This window comes from Syngnathus acus, chromosome 8 (assembly GCF_901709675.1).
Source record: "Syngnathus acus chromosome 8, fSynAcu1.2, whole genome shotgun sequence".
Classification (NCBI taxonomy): domain Eukaryota; kingdom Metazoa; phylum Chordata; class Actinopteri; order Syngnathiformes; family Syngnathidae; genus Syngnathus; species Syngnathus acus.
The window spans coordinates 5,232,334-5,247,844 of NC_051093.1; the positions used below are offsets into that span (position 1 = coordinate 5,232,334).

The following is a 15,511-nucleotide window of genomic DNA, read 5'->3' on the forward strand; positions in this document are numbered from 1 at the left end:
TGTTGGCTCAACTGATAATTGGAGTTTTCAAATGGATGACTTCTGGGGTGATTGACTTTAGAAGGTCCGCTTAGTCGTAAATAACATCGTAGACTGTAAATCATTCTGGTTTAACATGTTTAGCGAAAGTGGAAGCGGTTGATCAAAAGAGTTTTGTAATGTTATTTGCATCCCAACCATCTATAGTTTGTTTAATTGAGCGAATTTCCTGTGATTCTTTGCAGACCCTTTCGGGCTTGACACATCCTGGTCGGGTGTATCAGGAGAGTGAAAATGATTTAAGCCCGTCTGCCAAAAAAGGATTCCATTGTTGCTGTCGATCATTAAAACAGGGAGGGACGTTTACTGGAATGGATGTGTTCTTTTAGGAAAGGTCACGTTTCCATACATTCCAGCTTCCATAATGTCGCAATGTGAAAATGACGAAATAACTATATTGTGTTATCTTTACTTGATGTTAAATAGAAGTGATTGCCAGTGAGGTCAGTCTTTCCTGATCAGTTCTATTTCAAATGACGGTTTGGAATCCTTTGAATGGTGGGAACAATCTGGAGGCAGAATCCCGTCTGCCTCACCTCACATTTTATCTGCGGGTTTTATGCTATTAGCAAAACTAAATATCAGAATGTCTTTTATAAGGGTGTGAAAATTTTAACTGTTGGAGCACGGATGGCGCTCTGTGTAATTTGCTGCTAACGTTTGGAGTATGATTTTGAAATCTGAAGTGAGGCTGTCGAACTTCCCATTTCTCTTATGTACGCTAAACAAATTTAGCTATTTCAATCAATTAATTCTAAATATTATTAGATTCAAAAAGATCAATAGAAAAGACAGACTAAATTAATCAAAAAATATTTTTTTCTAATTATTATTTATTATTCACTCTTGACAAGCAAGTGAGGCTCTGCCTCCCCTGTCTCCCACTGACAGCTATTACACCCACAAAAATTACAAATAAAAGAGGACATGGACTGGCAGCTTCAGTCTGGAAATGTGAAATTTCCTTCAAACATAAGCAGGAAGTGTGTTGTGAGGCGAGAGCTGGACTTCCTGATGTTGGTTCTTCTTATCTGATGACCTCCAGGTCTGCTCACCGACTACTTATCACAACCCTCCCTCCCCTGGTTCTCTTTCACTCTCCCTTCCTGCCTGATTAGAAGGATTTCACTTCAACTAATCCACACATGTTCTGCTTGCAAACTCGAGCTTGCGTCTCTGCTTATTTGCAAAGACTTCCTGTGGCACCACTGGGAAGTCAATTCAATTGTTGCTGGCCCAACTCCCCCCCTGGTTTTAATCTGTTTTAATACACCCCGCGTCTTCCCTTTCCTCACTTTCACTTTCATTTTTGATCCTCACTGCTGCCCCGCTTTTCTCATGCGAGCAGTCTTTTGACGTGGAAATGAGCCAGGGTTGTTCCCGAGACTCAGAAAAAGCCCATTTCATTTTATTTGAATTGTTTTGTGTTCTCGTTGGACGGGCCACTGTCTTCTAGAAAGATGATTAAACTGTTTTGGATGATGTTTGCATGTTGCTAGGCAGGTGCCCCCATCATGGGCAGAGAAAACGTCATTGTGTTCTTTATGTAAATTATATTAAAGGGAGGCTGAACTCCAGAATGACTCATTGGCATAGTCACTTTCAGAAAAGGCTAATGAAAATTTTCACAACTTTCCATAAAATGTTAAACCGTAAAATGGACTTGCAGTGGAGTTCAGTCAATATTTCCAAACAGCACACTTGAATTAATCATGTCTTAAGGTCGTGTCGTAGGTGGAGGGGAGTAGAATGGAGTGACATCATCAACATATGTGAATATTTAGAGGGGCACAATGGAAATGAAGATTGCTTGAAGAGAATAGTGAGGGGAGTCATCAACGGGTGATTTTTTGTGTGTGTGTGTGTGTCTGTGTTTGATTATATGTGAGAAATGTGGGTTAAGGTGGAGTAAGTGCTGAGCGATGGATGATGTCATGCATTCTGGGAGTCATAACTGGTCAATGTTTTCCACTGTTTGGGGGGGTTCGGGCTCCAAGGAGAAGTAATGCAATGACATCTGCTCACGAGGTTTGAATCAGTGTTTTCAACTGCTTGGATAAAATGTTAAACTCTATGGCGCCCCCTCTTGGTTAGATGAGGTCTAACAAGCGCTTGAGAAAAATCAACAGAACGATTTGTTAGTTTGAGAACTACGCTTTATGTTTGTTCTATTTTAGGTTGTTGTTAAGCACGGTTTTGCTGCATCCTTGATTTTATTTTAAATAATTCTGTACAACAAATAATGTCTGAGGTTCACGTGGCTTGTCACCACTAGATGGCAGCATAATGTCAAATGAGAAAACCAAAAGCCTTGCACATGCTCTCAAAGCATCCAAATGAATCAATCATGTCATATTCCTCACCTATGCTAGAAGATTGAAAGTGGGGTGGGGGGGCAAAAGAAGCGGGGGTCTGCTTCAAACAGGTACCAACTGGTAACCACGGCGACCACACACTGACTTCGTAGCTCTAGCAATGCTACTGGGACAGCTCAATTCACAAGGTCCAAGAAAGGCTTAGTGTTGAAATGAAATGAGGGAAATCCCAATTTTGTTTTTCTGTTAGCCTAAAGGAAAAGTAAATGAGTGTGTTTTTCTTACAAGGGAAAGTCCTGACCTTTGCCAAGGTCAATAGAGTGTATTCCTTAGAAGTCTGTGTGTGAAGCCATTTATGTCAAAAAGGCATAAATTGTAACGTTGCTTGAGACATTGACTGAATCAGAAATGAATGTGGTCTTTGTTGTACTGGAAGTGGCTTGAACTTGTTGACAATCTTGAAAGAAATGAAACGCGGCCACCGCAGAAAGGTCGCCGTGAACTTTCGACGTCGCGCTGGCAGCGCTGACCCATTTCTTTCCGCTTCGCTTCCAAATAAAAAACAAACGAATAAAGTTGCTACGTGTCATCGAATTTGGATTTTTCTGAGCAGTTTTCCCGAAATGAGTGGAATATTTGTCCATATTTATTGCACAATGTTTATCCTGCACTTGAAGTATTTTGTTCACGACAAAAGTAAACATTTAAACAACATAAAGTGTGTTTAACTCTGTCGTCTCGATTAAATAAATAAAACCCACAATCTCAGACAACTGGTCTGGAAGACGTTCTGTACTTGACGTATTTCCTTCACAAGTAAATAATAAATAAATGGAGCTTATCATCCACCTGTGGAAACGTTCATGTCTTCCAAACTTCTATCAGCTGTTCTGCAGCATTGTTCCTCAGCCTTGCAGCTGTTACACACATTAACGGTCCATTTGTGGCGAAGCAAAACCACAATACTGACAATTTCTCCACTCTGTGAAATGGTAAAGATTCTCGATTTGCAAGTGCTTGAAACATGGAAACTATTGGATGTCTGCGCTGTGGTTTAATTTTAACTTGTTTGCTTTGGGCCGCCTCCAGCCTGCGCTGCAGATGGGTACTTTCTCACAGAGGTCTGGAGCTTGCTCCAGCTCGCAGCGTCTTTGTCGTGGTCGGGTGGGGTGGGAGTGGAGGGGGGTTAGCGCTTGCGTTCGGTCTCGGCGGGCCTGCTGGGAAGCAGAGGCGGAGCTAGGAGTTTTTCTTTGGGAGGGGGGGGGGAATGATTCATAAAATGCTGATCGGTTTGAAAAATACCCAAAAGTCAATCATCTGGTCTGCCACCTAGGGGTGTCCAAGCATATTTCAGGGGAGGCAGTGCCCCCACGGACCCCCCTCTAGTTCCGCCAGTGCTTTTGCCACTGAAAAAAATGTCATTAGGGCGAGCAGAGTAAAATCAATTCCTTGAGTTGGAGCTATGCACCTAAATTCCATCCATTTCAATGTTAATGTTTTTTTTTGTGTGTAATCGTGGCAACAAACAAAAGCTACAGAGGACCTGTCTTTAATCATGCAAATCACACCAAACTCTTTAGTCTCTTGTTTCAATACGACAGCAAGCCCAGTGGAGGAACAGAACACAAACATGTGACATTCCAGACTCTGTATTGTGAAACAAACAGGGTCCACATGACCCGTAAAATTTAGGATCGTCTGACCGTGCGACACCGGGGTCTTTGAGTCCTGAGAATCGAGTCATTGATTTGATATTTTAGCGGAAATTATTCATGTAAGGCTGTGAGAGGTAAGAAAGCCAAAGGCCCAGCGTGAAACCAAATAACACGAGCCGCCTCGACCCATCTGGACCGAAGCACACCTCTCCCCAAGAGAACCAGGATGTCTTTTCAAACCACACCCGTGCCTCTCGGGCAGCTTTTCATTCCCGACTCTGCTTGAAGATCGACGAGCCATTAACGTGTGAAAGGGAAAGGATGCAAAGGTCCTCTTTTTTTTATTGTGGGCTCAGCAGGAGCTTCAAAAAAGGGACAGTCCTCCTCCCCCACCCATTCAGAGAGACCTCCTGGGCACTGTAAAAACCCGGCTGAAGGTTTGCATCCGAGGTTAGCTAAGAGCGGAGAGTACAACGTGTGCACATCTGGAAGGCATCAAGCTGTTGTTGGCCGCAGGTGAAACTCCAAAATGATGACGCGGGTGTGAGTGTGTGTTCTTTTCAGAGACTTTCTGGAGGACTAACAAATTGAGTCCATTCAGGTTGGCATCTGCAATCAATTAGAAAAAAAAAAAAAAAAGAGAAATGCCGGCGTCCTTCGCACGAAGGCGAGACGTATTCTTTTGATTACCGTTGATTAGTTAGCAGGGTTCCAAAAAAAACAAAAAAAAAACATTCTATTGCGTTATATCCTGTTCAGGGTGACCAAAGTTGATATCAGCTGACTTCATCCTTGACTGCTCACCAGTCAATCGCATAATGGGACGTTGCCTGGGAACCGACACCGCGCCAGCTGCATGAAAGTCAGCCATGAGAACCACTTCGCTACTAATTTCCAGAACTTTGTAGAGCGATGCCACAAGAACCATGAAAGATTCTTGGTTCGACTCCGTGTGGACTCCCGTATGAATTTTCTTCCTCCCACAATCTGACAAATGAATCTCTCAGGGAACATCCTGTACCTACTCCTGAAGTTCTGGGAAAGATGGAAACAGTCATCGTGGAGTTCAATGGCTTTCCCAACGGGTGTAGCCTAAGGGGGACCCGGCAAAATTGACTCCCTACTGTAATCACGCTTCATACAGTACGGCTCTTTGTTTGACGAGCGGGCGCTTTAAAACAAGCTGTCTTTGTATGTGGGGGCACTCATCAACACTGCCCCTCCCTTCCTCCCGTTCGACGTACCTCGAGTTCCTCCGCCGCCTCGGGCGTCTTACATCAAAACGTTCACCTCCCTTTGCCCTCGCAACCACGAGCCGCCCCAGCCTGGATTTGACCTTCACGCAAAGCAATCATGTGTGTGACGTGACGCTAGCCAGGAAGAGAGAGAGAAGCATACCGCAAATTTGTTCCTCGTCCCGCATGAGGAGTTTTTGTGTATAACAACCTAATGAGACGCGGCAAGCGCTCGAAACACTTTGTTGACGATCATCTGGATTGTTGACGGCCTCGTTTTTTTGGTCATAAATGGGGTTCCTGATCTTTAGCTGACTTGCACAGCCCTGGTTGGCATTTAATTCATAAAACGAGATTAGCGCAAACGCATTGAATATTTATTTGGTCCGTCAGAGGTTAAAAATGATATTTCATTACTCTAGAGCTGCATATTTTGCTTGGCAAAGGGCTCTTTGATTCATGTTTGTTGTCATAAATTCATGTTGGGAAATTAATGTGGAATTAATTTATATGCGTGTTGATATATTATGGCTAAGGGTAAATTTGGCTCCCAAGAGAGGAACTACATTTCTAATGCGGGGTTCAATTTAGGGAACTACTGAGTTGTTTGCGGTCCCTTATCTTTATTGCACATTAGGATTTTATTGCTTTTAATAATAGTATCATTCTAAGCTTGTAGTTATTTACCATTATTTATGCATTTGTTTGGAGAAACTGTGCACACTCCAAACAAAAAGGCCAAGATTCAAACCCGAGAATTGTGAGACGTGCTAACCACTACGGCACCGTGCTAATTTAACTACAGTACACACCATTTTTTGTTTTTGGACAGTTGCGTGAGATTTCTAGACTAGTTTTCGCACCTTCACCGCTAATTCTTTTAAAAAAGGAAAGAGTTTCCATAACAAGAGCACATGCTGTGCTCCAACAAAGCGCCCCGGGGGCTCACTAGAGACAAGCACTACATGGTCCTAACCCCCCCACCATGCTTGTACCCCCGCACATCAAACCATCATCTGCTTTGCCTCCCCTCCCTCCCTCCCACTGTGCCCTCCAGTCAAGTCTGCTGTTATTGAACAGGAATTTCACAGACGCTCCCACTGAGACCATGTGACCTCATCAGCGGGCAGGAAGTCAGAGGGTTCAAGTTCCCCCCGTCCCCTTTGCGAGAGCGATCCCACACAACCCCGCGGAAGGGGAGAATGGGGTCGCAGAGAGACCCCCTGCCACATCATCACTGTCATCACATGACGCAACGCCGGGACGAAGGAGAACAATCTAGATCCAGGTGTCTCCAACTTCCCGGCTCCGACGTGGGCGAACAATATGGAGGAAGAGGAAAGGCGATGGGAGCATTGTGACAATTGTATATATAACCATTCATGGACAAAGACGTTGACTGTACTGTATGTGACCATTCATAGAGAAAAGCCCCCCCGGCCCCCCCATGACATCAGGGAATAATCGTTAATGTGAAACATCAGGGACACAAATGATTGGAGGCTTTTTTTTCCAATTCTCACTGTAGTAGGTCAACGACCTTGACTGTTTGTCTGTCCCTTCCTGTGGCTTGCACAAGTCATGACATCAGTGGGAATAGAAAGCCGCATGAACCCAGCACGCCCACCTGGTCTCATCCAAGCTTTCCTCAGAGAGATTACATGTCAAGAAATATAAACGGAAAAATTGCTTTGGTGTTGGAAGTGCGCGGCTCCGGCATTGATCCATTTTTATTGTAGGCCAGAAACTTCTGAGAGCTTGTTTACAGTGGATCAATAGCAACAATTTGATGTAACCCGGGGCAACATCACGAACAGGGTGACAAACGCGCACCATCACAAATCGCGTCCAAAAGGCTCATGTTGCGGTCCAACAACTGGCTGCAGAGGAAAACTATTTTTTTTTTCACCTACCGCACCACACACAGTCAAAAAAGTTTTGTTAGCTTTTGTGACTCAGCTAAAAAACACACATGGGTTCGGTCGCTTCTATAGACACCTCACTATGAATTGATCACGGTACAAACTCTAATACCACTTTTCCATTTGATGTGGAGAACCATGAAAACCACACAACATTCAGCCCAAACCAGATCTTTATTCAAGAGGAGACAAGACGGAAAGAAAACAGTCAGGCACTATAGCTTGAGAGCAAGGTCCTAGCGATAGCTTTAGCACACTCCTTTGAAAAACAACAATAAAAGAAAGCACATCAGGAAGCGTTAGCGATACAAACTATCCGACTTATCGCAAAGAATGCGGCGATAAAATGGTGAAATCTAAACAGCACCACATGTCTGAGAGGTTGACCGTCACCAGGCGAATATCACAATGGGCTGCCTGTGCGTGTGTGTGTTTTTCAAGAGCCTCCGTCTGAGTATTCGTAGCTCGGGTGAAAGACAACATTCAAGGAGATAGAGGCTCGGCGCTGAAGACTGGGAGGACGTTGACTGATAAACTCTGAACTCTCTTCGCACAATGACAACATTCAGACGGAGCCTGTGATGAGATCACTTGACGCTTAAAGCCTTCGGACGTGTAACGGAATGTGATGATATAGTGTGTTAGCAACAAGACCGTATTTTGTTTGAGAAACGAGTCATTGAAGGTTTCTTTGGAAAGCACGTGAGATATGGATTGGGTGGCCAAAGGTCATCGAGATGATCAGAAGTCAAATGAAAAGCTCTACGTGAGTGCTTTATTTATAGAAAGTGCGAGAGGGGAGTAGAGATAAAACATTTCCAAGTGCTGATAAGTGTCAGTGGAGTCTGGCTGGACTGAAGTTAAGAAGGTCAGCGCTCGGATTGGATCGTCACCAACTGTTGCCGTGGCGACAAGCCAAGGTTCACGGGATGGGGTCCTTCATAAGTAAAAAAGGGCCAAAGAGAAGCAGAGAGGACCAAAGGGGAGAGTTTTGGTCCTTCAGCAGGTCTGGTTCCCATTAGATCAGGAGGCCCTGGATCACTTTGTTTGTACAGGCAGAAAGTCCCAAAGGGGGAACACAGAGGCGGCCTGCTGTTGCTCCTCCCAACTTGGCCGCCATGGAGGGAATATCAGCTGCAGTGCTTCACTCTCTCACCCCCCGAATTTTGTCCCAGTCCTCCTCCTTCCCACCCCACCACCAAGTCCAAACGGGCCTTTTTGGAACTGTTTACGGATGTTCTCTGTTTATACGATGAAGTTCCTGCCAGAGTCTTGCCGTTGTTGTGATCAATATGAAATTTGTCAGCTGTCAAGAATTGAATAGAAGCAGACGTTTCGATGGTACAACCTCAAGCAGTCACAGGTACGAATGTTTTGGAGTGACACAGTATGTAGGTCTAACCTTTGCGTGTCCTTGGAGGTTTGCAAATATATACTGTTGCTCACTCGGGTCGGGCAAATCAATAAAAAGATTTTCCGCTGGCCTCGTACCAAAAAACCCAGCTCTTATATAACATCACTTGTCGCGGGGTGACTTTCCCACGCCCCAAATGACACATTGCCTTCATCTGCAGTTTTGCACAAGATGTGCAAAAACAAAATTAAACTGTGGTTAGACTTAACAGACAGTTGCCGTCGCTTTGTATTGCAGGCTATAAAAAAAAACAAAAGCGACACCTGGACGGTAAGCTGTGAACGCTGACAGGTAAACGCAGCGGTGGAGTTGACCGCCGCGGCGCCGTTTGACGTCAACGTGGTGCGTCGTAAAGATCTGACTGCGCGGTGAGCGGCTCAAAGTCAAACACGTTTGTTAAAAGGAGATAAAATGGTGAGAATGCTTTCAGTGCGGTAGAAGTGGGGGAGGCATGGAAAGGGGAGGGGGTGGGGGGTACTTGGTGGGGGTTCAAGGAAAGGGGATGATGTTTCTCCCTTCATGCTCAACAGGGAGCGGTCTGGGGAGGGAGATTTATGGAAGCCAGTACTTCACTACAACTTTTCCAAGAATTCGAAGCTTTTCCGAGGGGGGGCGGGGCATATGACCGAGGAAGAGGTCAGGGGGGTAAGAGTGGTCCAAAGCTGGAAATGAAGCAATATTTCACCAGGACCTCAACCATCAATCCACTCCAGGAAGGAAAACGGGAACCAATCAGCGTTTCCTATTGGGGCGTTCTTTGACTTTGACGACGGTCAAAGGGTTGACTTGTCCAAGCGGGGAGTCGAATAATTTCAGCAATTTATTGCAACTTGTTGAAGCAGGTGACTGCCAGCTGAAGAAGTCAAGATGGGGTAAAGGTTTTGGTTTTTGACCTCCCAACCAGCTCGTGTGACCTTTGACCTTAATGTACTATAGAAAACGAAGAGATGAATGAATCAATGGATTCGTGATTGATTCATCTGGTTTGGTTGAACATCTGCTTCATTATCCTCAAGCTAACATGTTAGCGCCGATGCCTTGACAATACCCCGCCTAATTGCCGATTGTTTATATCGCCGCTTCTTCCGCCGGCTGACAGAATGAAGCTCAAGGCTCGTCTGGTGTGACTCACAAACACACGTCGAGCCCCAGCTGGCGAGCGTCACACTCAAAGCTCACGTGGCTAACGTTACGTCAAGCCAGATTTGTCATAATGGATGCTGGTGGCGCTCGGGAGTCACTGCGGGTCTTCAGAAAGACGTTTGATTTGGAATTATTTCGCCGTCGGATGTTGCCGGTTGCTGAGCAATTATAATAATCATGTCGTATTGAGTTTCTTCTGCAGCAGTTCTCTTTTTTTTTTATTTGTATGAAAGGCATAAGTGCAAACCCATCTGTGGTAGACGCTAACTTGCTTTAAATTGAAGAGGCTATTATAGCCTGGCAACACTACGATGGCATTCAGAACTTGATTGGCTGTGGCCGATGAGGTCATCGTGCACATGCAGTCGCTGTGGCAGCTGAATCAATAAAAGTAAACTCCCCTCACTCTTTATTTTTTGCCTACTACCTCACTACTTCAAGCGAGAGCGATTTCAAAGTCAGCAAAAATTAAATTTGAACAAGGTTGTCTAAATTATCGAGAGCCGTGCGGCTGGTCAGGTTCAGCGCGAGGCCTTATCATTGGTGCAGAGGTCAAGGGTCACGGGAAAAGGAACAGATTTATCACAGCTGCAGGAAAGTCAATTCTCTTTAAAAGCTCATTTGGGAGAGAAAAGACTACGGTGGACATGTCATTATATTATACGCACACGTATATAATATTCAACTCGCTGCTGTGCTTGCATATAATTACTTCAGGTTCAGTCAAACAGAGGTGAGCTGGAATGGGAGCGAGTCGGAGCGAGGGAGCAAGAGGTGTTCCAGCTGCAGCCAATAAAAAAAAAAAAAAAAAAGTCCGGCAGGGGATTTGAGACGGTGATGGGAAAAATGCGTGCAGCATGCGGATCAAAGCGTCGTGTGTTAAGTTTGACCGCATGGGCGGGACGGTCAACCGCACTCTGGTTTATATGCAACCTTAGCTGGACTAGCATCATTTAACATCAACTACTTACACTGATTTCCCTAATTTTTTATCTATTTTATTTTTTAAATTGTATTAACGTATTTAATTTACACCTTCACAGTAAAAAAAGAAAAAAAAAAGTTTAGTTTAGTCAGTGTCTTATTTAAAAGGTTTAAGTATGAGAGAAGGGAAGCCGAGTTTCGGTTTGGCACAAAATGGACGCCGTGCAGTAAAAAGTATCAAGAGTTGAAGTTTACAACAGGTTTGCGTTGGAACAATTGCGGAAGTAACAGCACTCAGCTTCGTCTGCTGAACGATTCCCAGGCAGGAAAGAGTTTCCAAGCAGGAGCGAGGAGGATGTTATCCCCATCGTGTGCCATATATCCGCTTCCACCATTCACCATCTGCCTCCTGGATTGATCCATTTTAAATCCTCCATTTCAAATCCATATTTCCCCCCTCAAGTCACCTGTGTGTTTCCTTCCAACACTCACTTCCTGTTTATTAGTTGTACTTTCTGTATCAATTGCGTCAACTTGCGGTACAGTATTAGCTAACATCGAGGAGTTTTGTTTCCTCTATCCATGTATTTATCTATTACGGGTGAGGGAAAAAACTTCATATTGCAATAAATTAAGGATCTGCAACTGTCTGTCTGTCACTTCCAGTCTTGGTTGTGCTCCAGGCTATATCGGGCTAGTGTGAGTTTTAGGCCCCCGCTGTTCTCTTGTCATCCCTCCTTTTGTCTATTTCAGTGCAACATTTGACCACTTTGACCACAAAGCGCATGTCTGTGTGTACCTTGTGGTCGGAGTGCGAGGCAGCGGCGAGGATTCCTGACCGGCTAACAAAAGAAACACACAAGCGCATACACCTTGGATTAAAGTAATGGCCTGACCCTGATCCTTCTTATCTGATGACCCCCCCCCCCTCACAACATTGACCCCCCCACACACTACTCCCCGCCAGCCAAGTGGAAGCCAACGGTGAACGGAAGAGAAAAAATGTGCACCTTTGACGCACGTGTTTGCACAAACTGCCTTTTGTCGGCTGGATTTTAAACAAATAGTGAGCGCCGTGCCTCTAGCAAAAATACACAAAGATCAACGCGGACAAAGTCCTCCGGGCGGGCGGCATGCCGACCTCTCCAGGCCAGATTCCATCGGGCGCACGCTTGACCTGTTTACCCAAAAGCTTATTTTACCCTCTGCCGAGCGACTTCACTTCCTCGGCCTTACGCACGTCATCCGCTTTCTGTTTTCTCGTACCATCATTACCTTTCGTCTGTTTTTTTCCTTTCGGGCTAATTTTCTTGACGAGCATGAAGCGTTTTAACGTTTGAAGGTCCTGCGATGCTTGACGCAAAGCGATGACTCACCTTTTGAACTTCCTCGGTGATTTAGCGTCGCAAACGTCAAGCTCGGCTTTCTGGCCGCTTGATGGGAGCCACATGGTGATGCCCGAAAAGATTAAATGCCGAGCGACTCGCATGTGTGCGATTGCGTGTCACGACACTGAAGCCTTTGTAGTGCTTCTACACCTCTTTAAAGGAAATAAAGACAAACTCCCCGACCAGCTAATGACTTTTTCAACCGCAGGGCTGCCAGCCGCTTTTTCCAACCACCGAGTGTCACCATGACGATAATAACGTTTCAGACTTTCAAAAGTGTAGATTTACCAAGTGTAGATTTGAACGTGTTTTGCTAAGTCTACTTCTTGTAAACACTGCCTAATCTGTAGGACGCTGCAAAAGTCATGACTCCCCCCCCCCCCCCTCCTTCAAACCATGTGGTCCACTTTACTCTCCCCCTCCTTTGCTTTAGTGGAGCACAATACAATAAACACATCCGACATCCAATACCCAAGCAGGATTTTCCTCCGGGGGGGGGCTGGGTCATATGGTTTGCAAAAGCAACATATTGAAAGGGCAGTTTACATGAAGCGATTTATAATGGAAAATGCTCATTTTGATTATTTGTTTACATTCTGAAGAACTCATAATAGTGTCCGTCTAAAAATAGTGTAAGCAAAAACGGATCGCACCACATTAGAGCGCCTCATTGTTCGCCATGAGAGCTTCCGCATGACAGTGAGAAAGGCAGAAGTGCAAAGAGGGGAAAACAATAGGAGATTAAAAAAAAACACACATTTCCCCTTTTCAGTAATCACTAATTTGTTAGATAGTATTTTCTCTCTTGCACATTTAAGGCAAGACGTACTTTACGTAATTAGTGTCAAGTTCTGTCATTTCAAAACAGGCTCAGACTTCTCCTGTGCACAGTAAACAGTTGAGTTCTTTAGTCCCAGAGAGCGAGACAGTAAGAAAGATGGTGAAAAGATAAGTGCAAAGTCAACACTGCAAAGTCTTCTACAAAAACCTGTGAACAGCAGAAACATGTGGCACAGGCAACTCTTCGCCCGCTGTTTGGAGTGCAGAGAGACATGAGCCAGCCTGACTCCAAGCCACAACAAATTGTTGAGGGGCTTTTGCGATACGCATCTTTTTTTTTTTCTCCACCCAAATCACACACACACACTAACCAGTTGTTATATCAGTTGTTGCACTAAAGTGACAAGCCCCGCCTCCATCTTGTGGTTGCTCACATGAGCGGCCATAAGTGAATTTTACAGCTTTACGACATAATCAGTTAAATGTAGGTCATTATGGCATTTCTGCAGGGAAGTTGAAGAAGTAAATCATGTGCCTCTGGTAATAACCGTTATGTTTTGCTGAGATGCATCCCATGACTGATGCCTTAAGGCCCCAGCTGACTTCCTGGAGCCAGATGATGAAATGTGTTTATGGGCCAAATTATTCCTTAAATGTCCAGAGTGAAAGGATTAGTTACGCTACATGGGGAATATCCATCACCCCTCCCGAAACACTCATGTTGAATAACCTGCCGAGGGCTCCAGGTGTTGTCGCTGACTCATTCGCAATCTTGTTGCCCAAGTGTATTCATCAATTCCCTGAAAACGATTTTGCAAGATTTAGGAAAATGTGGGTCAGGCGTCAACGCCCTGAGTGGGCAAAGTAAGGCGGCGGGCCTACGTTGTTCTTTAATCTGGTCTATGCGTATGCATGATCAAAAGTTCTGGAAAACCAATTCTATCATTTATTATCCTATATAGCTATTTTAGATAATTTTTTTACACCATCTATGAAAATCAATTCAAATTTTAGCCCGCTCGTGTTCTACACCAAAAGAGGCCATGTAAGCAAACCTTGCTTGAAATTTTAGGTCAAATTCCAAATTGTTTGACTGCCAAATGATTGAGAAATCCTAGCCAGGTAATGCTAAGCTAAGCTAACCGATTAAAAAAAAGCCATTTTTTTTCGACCATAGTAATAAATGTCAGTAAAGGCCCGATTATCCTGGAAAAGTTATTACGTAGAAGAAACTAAGTGAGTAAACTCCGCTCAAGATGATGCTAAGCTATCTGACTAACCTAAGCTAACTGACTATAGCTTCAAGTGTCAAGATCGTTAGCCAAACGACTGTTTGTTGCAATTCTCGAGTTCACTCCTCGCAGTCACAAGTGAAATAAACTGATCTTCCTGTCTTGTGAAATGCACGCTTGTGAAACATTAGCATATCCGAGGCGCAGGTCCACCCTCTTCTCTCGTGGCGGGGTTGACTCGTGTATGCTGGTGCTGCTGGCTTGGTGGCTGTAGGAGGCTGCTAATAACAGCTGCCAGATGTGCAGAGTCCCTCGAGCCCATGCACATTCTCACAGACAATGGAATGCCTGTGAGGAGCCCCGACAGGAAGTGAGGTCAGGGCTCGTGCCCCCTCCCTTAAACTAAAAGCGCCGCAGCATGCAACTTCAGCGGACAAACTCTTGAGAGTGTCCCGTCGTAAAAAGACGTAAAGTGCCGTCTACGACACATCCCGCCGTACGAAACGTGTGAAAAAAGAGCCCTAAAAAAAAAAAAGGCTTCTTTGCGGCCTGGCTACTTTCCACATACCAGCTGCTGCGGGGGCGGCTGGGAGTGTGCGTTGCACAATCTCGTTGCGGTTCTCCCCCAGAGTCAACCACGGGCAGACACGACATGAGTCAAAGTAACTGAAATGCATCAGCGTAGATTTGTCTGCTTTTTTTGTTTCCACTGGCGAACTCTCGCCACAGGTGGATGCTGTGAGCTATAGGCCCCTTTGTTAGTGCTCTGATGTCACTCAGCCAGGTATGAGCAAAAGCGCCTGTCTCGGAGGGAAGACACCGGTCATAATCCCAGGGGGTCCACCCAAGTGATTATTATTACGCTCTAAAATAACTACTTGCACTTGTTTGAGAAAACAAAAGGTACTGTAAAAGTCAAGTGTCAATAGTAGATATGACATGGACTTGGTTAACCAAACACTATGTAATGTTTAATATTTGTATTACTTCTGTATTATTGTCTAATTTTCTCATCTGCAACATTATGTGTATTCCCCAACACTTTCTTTGTCCAAAATTAAAAATTATAGCACACTTTGCACCCCCATTTTTTTATTTGCTGAAATTAGCCTGTTTTAGGGGGGTGATCCTGTCTAATGCAAATGAGAAGCTAACGCTATACAATGATGAATAGCTAGCATAGCTAGGAGGCAACAATAAGTTGAACCCAAAGTCTAAAAAAAATAAATAAACAAACAAGCCCTCAATAAGACATGGGTGGCAACAAGAAGATAAAAACGTATGACTTTGATACACCTCAGACATGACATCACACCCGCTAGAGATGACTTACTCAGTAATCACTATGACGACGTTATTAGCTCCAAAAGCAAGGAGCACCTGCCCCAATGAATGATGATGACTGACAAGCCCCGGAGGCTTCATGGAAAACGTAGCGCAGCCTCACAGGGGTCAGATACTAAC

The 15,511-nt window shown here is 44.7% G+C and overlaps 1 protein-coding gene across 1 annotated transcript in view; it reads right to left on the bottom strand.

The window, feature by feature from the left end:
- LOC119125835 (hemicentin-2-like) overlaps positions 1 to 15,511 on the bottom strand; it is a 41,400-nt gene that overhangs the window by 9,251 nt on the left and 16,638 nt on the right. The gene's annotated exons all lie outside the window — the stretch shown is intronic.